This window comes from Pleurodeles waltl, chromosome 4_2 (genome assembly GCF_031143425.1).
Source record: "Pleurodeles waltl isolate 20211129_DDA chromosome 4_2, aPleWal1.hap1.20221129, whole genome shotgun sequence".
Taxonomy (NCBI): domain Eukaryota; kingdom Metazoa; phylum Chordata; class Amphibia; order Caudata; family Salamandridae; genus Pleurodeles; species Pleurodeles waltl.
The window spans coordinates 975829817-975839164 of record NC_090443.1 but is presented as its reverse complement, the minus strand read 5'-3'; positions in this window follow the sequence as shown (position 1 = coordinate 975839164).

Genomic DNA, 9348 nt, shown 5'->3' with positions numbered 1-9348 from the left:
GTTTTACTTATGTAACATTTAATGAAGGTGAGACAGTCCCGATAGCATACAAATCACATTTGTATTCAGCTGCTGAGCAACACTTTGCACCCAGGGAGAAAATTCTCACTGCTGTGCAGATGGCTGTTATTAAGGAAAGACCTCTTGCCCAAGGAAAACGCATTATTGTCGTTTCTCCTATTCCAGCCTGTTAGAAATGGTGTCTTTGGTTGACAGTCAGGTTACCCCCTGTTCAAGCAAGGACCCTCACTCTAGTCAGGGTAAAAGAGAATCACCCTCAGCTAACCCCTGCTTACCCCCTTGGTAGCTTGGCAGAGCAGTAGGCTTAACTTCAGAATGCTAGGTGTAAAGTATTTGTACCAACACACACAGTAATTCAATGGAAACTCTACAAAATGACAGAGTGGTGCAGCGACTTCCATGGAGTCGCGGACTTCAGCGGGGCTGCAGCGGCGTCGGGCCTGCGAAGAGCGTCGCGTTCCAGCGAAGGTTACGGCGTCGGGTGCAGGCGGCGTCACCGGATTCAGCAGCGCATCGGTCCGGAGTCGTCCGAAGTCGATTTCCTTGGATTTGCACCAGCTTTCCTTTCAAGGGCCCAGGGACTAGATAGGGCACCACTTGTCGGAGCAGGAGTCTCTCCAGAGACTCCATGTGCTGGCAGAGAGAAGTCCTTGCTGTCCCTGAGACTTCAAACAACAGGAGGCAAGCTCTAACTCAAGCCCTTGGAGATTTCTTCACAAGATGGAAGGCACACAAAGTCCAGTCTTAGCCCTCTTACTCTGGTAGAAGCAGCACTGAAGGAAAGCTCCACAAAGCACAGTCACAGGCAGGGCAGCACTTCTTCCTCAGCTATCAGCTCTTCTCCAGGCAGAGGTTCCTCTTGATTCCAGAAGTGTTTCTAAAGTCAGTAGATTTGTGTGCCCTTCTTATACCCATTTTAGTCTTTGAAGTCACCTTTCTTCAAAGGGGACTCACACCTACTTGTGAAATCCTGCCTTGCCCAGGCAAGGCCTCAGACACACACCAGGGGGTTAGAGCCGGCATTGTCAGAGGCAGACACAGTCCTTTCAGAGGAGAGTGACCACTCCACCCCACCCTCCTAGCAGAGATGGCTAATCAGGAAATGCAGGTTACACCCCAGCCCCCTTTGTGTCACTGTCAAGTGCGAGGTGAAAAACAACCCAACTGTCAAACTGACCCAGACAGGGAATCCACAAATAAGGCAGAGTCACAGAATGGTTTAAGCAAGAAAATGCTCACTTTTTAAAAGTGGCATTTTCAAACGCAAAATCTTAAAATCAACTTTACTAAAAGATGTATTTTTAAATTGTGAGTTCAGGGACCCCAAACTCCACATGTCCATCTACTCTCTAGGGGAATCTACACTTTAATCATATTTAAAGGTAGCCCCCATGTTATCCTATTAGAGAGACAGGCCTTGCAACAGTGAAAAACGAAGTTGGCAGTATTTCACTGTCAGGACATATAAACCACATTACTATGGCCCTCATTCTGACCTTGGCGGGCGGCGGAGGCCGCCCGCCAAAGTCCCGCCGTCAGGTTACCGTTCCGCGGTCGAAAGACCGCGGCGGTAATTCTGACTTTCCCGCTGGGCTGGCGGGCGGTCGCCTTCAGACCGCCAGCCAGCCCAGCGGGAAAGAGGCTTCCACGAGGAAGCCGGCTCGGAATCGAGCCGGCGGAGTGGAAGCTGTGCGACGGGTGCAGTTGCACCCGTCGCGTATTTCACTGTCTGCGCAGCAGACAGTGAAATACTTGTAGGGGCCCTCTTACGGGGGCCCCTGCAATGCCCATGCCAGTGGCATGGGCACTGCAGGGGCCCCCAGGGGCCCCGCGACCCCCCCTACCGCCATCCGGATCTCGGCGGTCCGACCGCCGGGATCTGGATGGCGGTAGGGGGGGTCGGAATCCCCGCAGCGGTGCAGCAAGCTGCGCCGCCGCGGAGGATTCAATGGGGCCGCGGTACACTGGCGGGACCCCGCCAGTGGTGCCGGTCCGACCGCGGCTTTACCGCCGCGGTCGGAATCCCCATTGGAGCACCGCCGGCCTGTCGGCGGTGCTCCCGCGGTCCTCCGCCCTGGCGGTCAAAGACCGCCAGGGTCAGAATGACCACCTATATGTCCTACCTTATCCATACACTGCACCCTGCCCTTGGGGCTACCTAGGGCCTACCTTAGGGGTGCCTTACATGTAAGAAAAGGGAAGGATTAGGCCTGGCAAGTGGGTACACTTGCCAAGTCGAATTTACAGTGTAAAAATACACACACAGACGCTGCAGTGGCAGGTCTGAGACATGATTACAGGGTTACTTATGTGGGTGGCACAACCAGTGCTGCAGGCCCACTAGTAACATTTGATTTACAGGCCCTAGGCACCTCTAGTGCACCTTACTAGGGACTTAACAATAAAACAAATATGCCAATCATAGATAAACCAATTACATACAATTTACACAGAGAGCATATGCACTTTAGCACTGGTTAGCAATGGTAAAGTGCTCAGATTCTAAAGCCAACAGCAACAGGTCAGAAGAAATAGGAGGCAGGAGGCAAAAAGATTGAGGATGATCCTGCATAAGCAAAAAAGTCCAACACAGCCCTAGAGGCTGTTACAAAAGCTAGCGTCCCGAACGCAAAAGCACTTCATTCACGATGGATACAATGAGCTACATCTTTAACAGCCACTGATGTAGACTACATTTTCGACCCAAAGTTACAAACTCAAGAATTTCTACAATGTGAAGTAGAATACCCAGTTCCCGCTAACACCTTGCCTATTGATCAATATCACGTAGTCATTTACACCGATGCCTCTGCGCAACCAGCGATTGGAGCTAAACATCAATATTCTGCTGCATGCGCGGTAGTGAGCAGCTATGTGGAGGGGGAGAAATTCTGTCCCCAGCATACCTACGTACATACCTTAGGGGATTGTACAGCATGATTGGCTGAGCTAAAAGCTCTGCTGATGGCACTAGAACATACGGATCCGACACAGTTCACAATGATTGTTTGTGATTCATATTATTGCGTCCAGTCTTTTAATGAATACCTGCATTACTGGCGTTTGAATGGGTTCAGAGATTCAAAAGGCAACACCATAAAACACAGAGGCCCTGATTCCTAGTCGCCGCCCGCCTGGCGGGAACCGCCATATGGCCGCTCCGCGGTCGAAAGACCGCGGAGGCCATTCAGGCTTTCCCGCTGGGCTGGCGGGCGACCGCCAGAAGGCCGCCCGCCAGCCCAGCGGGAAACCCCTCCCCACGAGGATGCCGGCTCCGAATGGAGCCGGCGGAGTGGGTATGTGCGACGGGTGCAGTTTGCACCCGTCGCGTATTTCAGTGTCTGCATTGCAGACACTGAAATACACAGTGGGGCCCTCTTACGGGGGCCCCGCGGCACCCCCTACCGCCATCCTGTTCCTGGCGGGAGACCCGCCAGGAACAGGATGGCGGGAGGGGATGTCAGAATCCCCATGGCGGCGGAGCGCGCTCCGCCGCCATGGAGGATTCTGCAGGGCAGCGGGAAACCGGCGGGAGACCGCCGGTTTCCCGCATCTGACCGCGGCCGAACCGCCGCGGTCAGAATGCCCTGCGGGGCACCGCCTGTCTGTCGGCGGTGCTCCCGCCGACCCTGGCCCCGGCGGTCTGAGACCGCCGGGGTCAGAATGACCCCCAGAGTCCTGTGGGGAAAGGTAGAAGACCTAAAAGAGACGCTACCTAAAGTCCATGTTGTGCATACACTTGGACACCAGCGCGTTGGAATATGCGTTGCTGGAAATACTTTTGCTGATGAAGCCACAAAGTCAGCAGTGGCAGTCGCCACTGTAGCTGCAGTGACTCGTTCAAGTTCTAAACCAGACACAGATATTATGGCTGCCATAAAATCTACGGTTGATGGCACGCCATATCCTAAAGGATTTCCTAATAAATATCAATACTTGATGGGAAGTATGCTGAACGGTGAGGTTAAAATTCCAGGTGTAGGCGTACGCAACATCTCCAATAAAGATGTAAGACCTCAGTTGATTAAAGCAGCGCATGAGGGGGTGGCATCTGCACATGCTGGTGTGGCGGCTACAATTTCACTCTTGCAGGCCCGTTATTGGTGGCCCGGTCTCTATAAAGAGACTAAGCAGCATGTCTTTTGTTGTGACATCTGTCAACAAATCAAAGTTTCCACAGCCAAGCGCCCGCCGCAGACACCCCTCTTAATTTCAAATAGACCATTACAATGTGTGTACTTGGACCATTGCGGTCCATGAACACCTGATAGTGCATACAAATATATATTAGTCGCTGTTGATTCCTGCCCCAGATTTGTGTGGGTGTGGCCACAACGCTCGGCTGACTCTCGGACTGTTATTAAAGATTTGCGAGTCTCTGTCGGTACATATGCAGTTGCAGCATTCCATTCGGACCAGGGCACTGCTTTTGCCTCAAGGGCATTCAGGGACACCATGGCTTCCTTGGCGGTCCAACTCTAGTATTCATCTCCATTTCATCCTGAGGGAAATAGTGTAGTGGAGCGACTAAACCGCGATTTAAAGAACGGCCAGATTCTTAGGTACGGGTCGCAGTTGGCTAACCCACCTGTATGGAGTTCAGAGAGCACTAAATAACCTGGCTAGCAGGTCCCTGGGGGGTCATACTTCATATGAGTGCCTGTTCGGAACACAAATGTTTGTTCCGGATCTTGATGGTCCTGGCGTGGAGGCAGCGGAAACACCTTTTGACATAAATGATTGTGTCACTGTTTTACAGGAATTACAGCAGTTCCGTGAAGATAACTCTTCTAAAAGTGCTGCCTCCACAGGAATTAAGAATGTGCCAGTAACACCTACCGGCTGGATTCCCAGGGTTGGGGATCTTGTGCGTGAAAAGGTCACAGTGAAAAAAGAATTTGGCCCTTCTTATCGAGCACCAGTCCCTGTGTTGGGGATACACGGTACCAGAACTGTTAATCTACCACCGTTGCCAGGTGCCAAAGAAAATCGCTTTGTTTCCATTGACAATGTCAAACTACAACATGTGGCCGATTCTACACAGCTGACCAAGAGGAATGTCCAGTAGTTCCCGAATCCTTCTCACTACTGGAGAAGAAGTTCCGCTTCAAGTTGTTTATACCAACACTGATACCTCTCCGAGCTTGGGGAGGGTGGATGATGATCTTGCATTAGTTCCACTAACAACAAGCAATTTAGAAACATTTGATCAAGTCACTATGACTACAAGCTAGACGGATGTTGCTGTCTACAGTGTACCACCTCAGGAAACACCAACTCCACCGTTGCCCACGGCTACATCATTTGCAAGAACAGCCTCTGGTTATTTTGCCGACTACAGCGATGGTCTATTGGACTCGTTTGCCTCTTTGCCTCTTGTCAGGTACACGTAAGCTAATACATTGGCTTAAAGAAACATATTTTTTTTTTCCATGGAACTATGTATGGCTTTCCTTGACTGTCCTAGCCTTTTTGCTTTGGATTGGTCATTACCTTTTTCTTGTTAATACATGGTCATTTTCTTCCCGAGAGATCAGAGGTTGAACAGGTGGAGGAGGTTTTGAAACCACATTTTTCATCACATAAGATTCGAAGAGACTTGTCTTTTGTGAACATTTCTGCAGTACCAATTCCTGATGGGATTGTGTAGGACAAAGTAATGTTTGATATATATGGTCCCACTAAAATTATTCAAGTACTGTATGTGTTTAAATTATCAATGAACAATATAGTCATACCAGGCATTGTATCTGATGATTGGGATGTGAAAACAGTTGATTCTATGATGACAGAATTGCAATATTATAATGTCTATGAAAACGAAGATGTTTACCAGTTTAAAGAAAATTATGGTGACATGTTTTGCTATAATTATTATGGGCACCACTTCATACATAAAGCGAGCAGTCCAAAAATGATATTTAATTATACAGAATGGGAAAATTGCCCAACTCCCCCGCAAGGGAATTCAAAAACTTATTCTGAAAAGTTTGTGTATTTTTCTGGGCATCATCAAAAAAATGCTGAGTCATATTATTTTAAGGTAACTCCTACTAAGGATATACATATGTTATTGACCAACACGAAATGTATATATTCGGACTCTTTTGTTTCCCGGTTATCAATTGAAGGTTATGAATATTGGTCAAAATATGTTGATTTGAAAAGTGTTTGGGGAACAAAAAATTGGCAGACTAAGGGTAGAGAAACATTGTTTAGAGCATGTCTCATCCCTGTTCAAATGATCTTTTTAAATGAAACAGTACAACAAACAAGTTGTTTCAGCTTAGCCACAATTTGGGAATTAAATATGCCCAGTATACCTGCCCCTGAAAAATTTGATAACTGGCAAAAGTACACAAATGCAACTATAAATGAGCTCAATGAGTGGGTCCAGAATGGTACGTTTAATGCTTCACTGACACGTCCAGGTGTGTGGTTATTGTGGCCAATAGATACCAACGAGTGTCATCAATGTTTTGTCACCTCCTCCGGGGGTTTCCGAACGAGTAGGTCAGACCCTCGTTATATATCACCAGAACATGCTGACATAATTACAACATATAGGGGGTTATTCTAACTTTGGAGGAGTGTTAATCCGTCCCAAAAGTGACGGTAAAGTGACGGATATACCACCAGCCGTATTACGAGTTCCATAGGATATAATGGACTCGTAATACGGCTGGTGGTAAATCCGTCACTTTTCCGTCACTTTTGGGACGGATTAACACCTCCTCCAAAGTTAGAATAACCCCCATAGTGTAGGAAAATTGTGCCAACAGTGGCTAAAATCATCCTCAGTAGACGCAGTTAAGACACACCTCAGTCTCCTGTTTAACAACACTGACTTACAATATTTCTTGTCAGGCCCAAAGATACCACGTAAGAAGCGTTTCTTGTATGAGGTATACAATGAAATATGGAAACTTTCCCAACAAGAGGCTGCAGCACAGTTACTGTAGATAGATCAGGAAAATTTGAAAATGGCTTTAGCTTTTGTGGATAATGGTATTCACAACTTGTCCGACCGGATATATACAATTAACAACATTGTTTCTTCTGACATAGACATTATACGACCTGATATGTCTTATTTCTATCATGGACAGAGTCGGACCAGGTCCATTATGCAGTTGGGTTGGACACTTCAGGCATTGAAGGCAGGTCGGATCCGTTGCAGCACATCAGTGCCAGGGAAATATTTTTTTCCTTTAATTTGACGCGACAACAACAACTAATGGCTAAAAAGGAGGCGACTTATGTCATGCTTAACATTGAAAAGATAGAAAGACTGCCTTTTACCGTGGCCGAGATTCCTTCAGCAGAGTGGTTGATACACGGGGTTATTAATCTGCCTATTTCTACATTACAATTCACTTCTTGTTTGAAACATGTTCCGGTAGGCAGATATGAAAAGTTGGGAGATAGTTGCATCCATGAGGTGTGGGAGCTTCCCTTCTTGTACAAATGCCTCAATGGCATGAAAGAGGTCTTTCTTAGCGGTAGGGAATGCGAGACATCAGTCAGCCATTCGATGATTTGTAAGCAGCTGTCCTTGCATGGGGCGTGTAATTCCTCGGTTGCGAACTTGGCTTGCTATCTGAAGGGAGTTCCAGTCCCCTTGATTAAACGCACATTCCAGGTGCTTTTAAATGGCAGCTAAGTCCTCCTCAATAGTGAAGACTGTTGTGGCATGCGGGCCGGAATAGTTTATGTTGTTTAGGTCTCTAAGGTCTTTACATGCTGCGGGAACGTGTTGTTTCCCCCCACTAAATTTAGGGAGGTAGCTGATATATGGCCTCACATTGCTACTTCCAAGGTGAATTTTGACAAGTTAATTAGACTGAAGGCTTTATTGTTTCAGAAGCATGTGGCCCTTAAATCTGCACGCGAGACCTACGCACTTCAAGTGGCAAGGTCGTCGGCAGAAATAGAGTCCCTGTTAAATACGAACTTTCCGAGGCATTTTGGTGAACTCGTGGAACGTATATTTAATGCGTCCAGCACGACTGGATTAGCACATTTTTTCAAAGCTGTTGGTATTGGTTTTGTTCACACCTTTTTCTCTATATTCGGTTTGATACCTTCGGCTATTCACTCAATTTTCGGAAGCATTTTTGGGGGATTTCCAATAACTTTGGCTTTATTAGCGGGCATTTTGCTGTTGCTGTTGTTTTTCTGCAATGGCTGTCCTGCTGCAACAAGGACAAATGAAGGTGCTCCCATCAGCGCAGCTGTGTCGTGAACGCATGATGCAGCAGTTTGGAGCAACACTCCTGGAACATTTGGGGTGTGACTGGTCTCTGTCATTCAGACCGGTTTTGGATTGTGTGTAGCCCGTGTTTCAGTGCCGTTGGTGCTCTTTTGAACATGCACTGGAAGTTTGTCTTTCACAGCGACGTCCCTCAGTGATTGATGCTGATCTGTTGATGTTCTCGTTGAGGGTTCATTACCAGACATGCGCGCTGTGGTTGCGTTTGCTCAGAGAAGCTGATTATGAGCTACTTTTCCTGGAGGAAGTTACCATTAACTCGTTGATAGGCACCACACGGGATGCCGACTTGGTTGACACTGGGGCTCTGGAACACACCTGCTCCTTAGTGGTTTTTGGCGTGGATTTACCAGTTTTGTCATCTGCCGAATTGGAGGACCTCCTGCTTTCCATGACTGATGCTTGATTTGGAACTGTCCTAAATTGAAATTTTTCTTTGAATTCGGCTCTTGACCGCATGCTCATTTTTAAATTACCGAGTAGTAAGCTTGTGTGTCCTCTTGACTTGTCAGAATTAAGTAGGGTTTTAAATATATTTTAGCTTAGGGCATTTTAGCTTTGGATTAAACCACTTTCTACCAACAAGGGGAGGGTGTAGTGTAGCCATTTTCAATATAGCTTCATGCACGTTTGTTTTATATACTAGGCCGCTGTGCATTTTGGCTTGGATATATTTTATTCAGCTTCGCACTGTTATTTTACAATAACCAATTTTTACGGTCATTTTAATTTCTTCTATCACACTGTTTTAGCTTAGTTCAGTCAAGGCTGGTACATTGCCGGTAAACGTGGTAGAAGTTTAGTCTCCAGTATTCGTAGAAAATACACATCCTTACATAGGGACATTTTCTTAGAACATCTGTGTGCTAGTTATAAAAACACTTTCTAGTCCTAGTACACGTCAAGAGGGAGATTACAGCCAGGGACCCACAACTGTATGCTGAATGCCCCGTTGCAGATGCTGATGCAGATTACAGGCCTTTGCTCAGGTATGAGGGTCGATGTCCTCCGGGGGGAACCTGAAAGGCAGGCTTTGAGCTTAAGATACTGTGCTC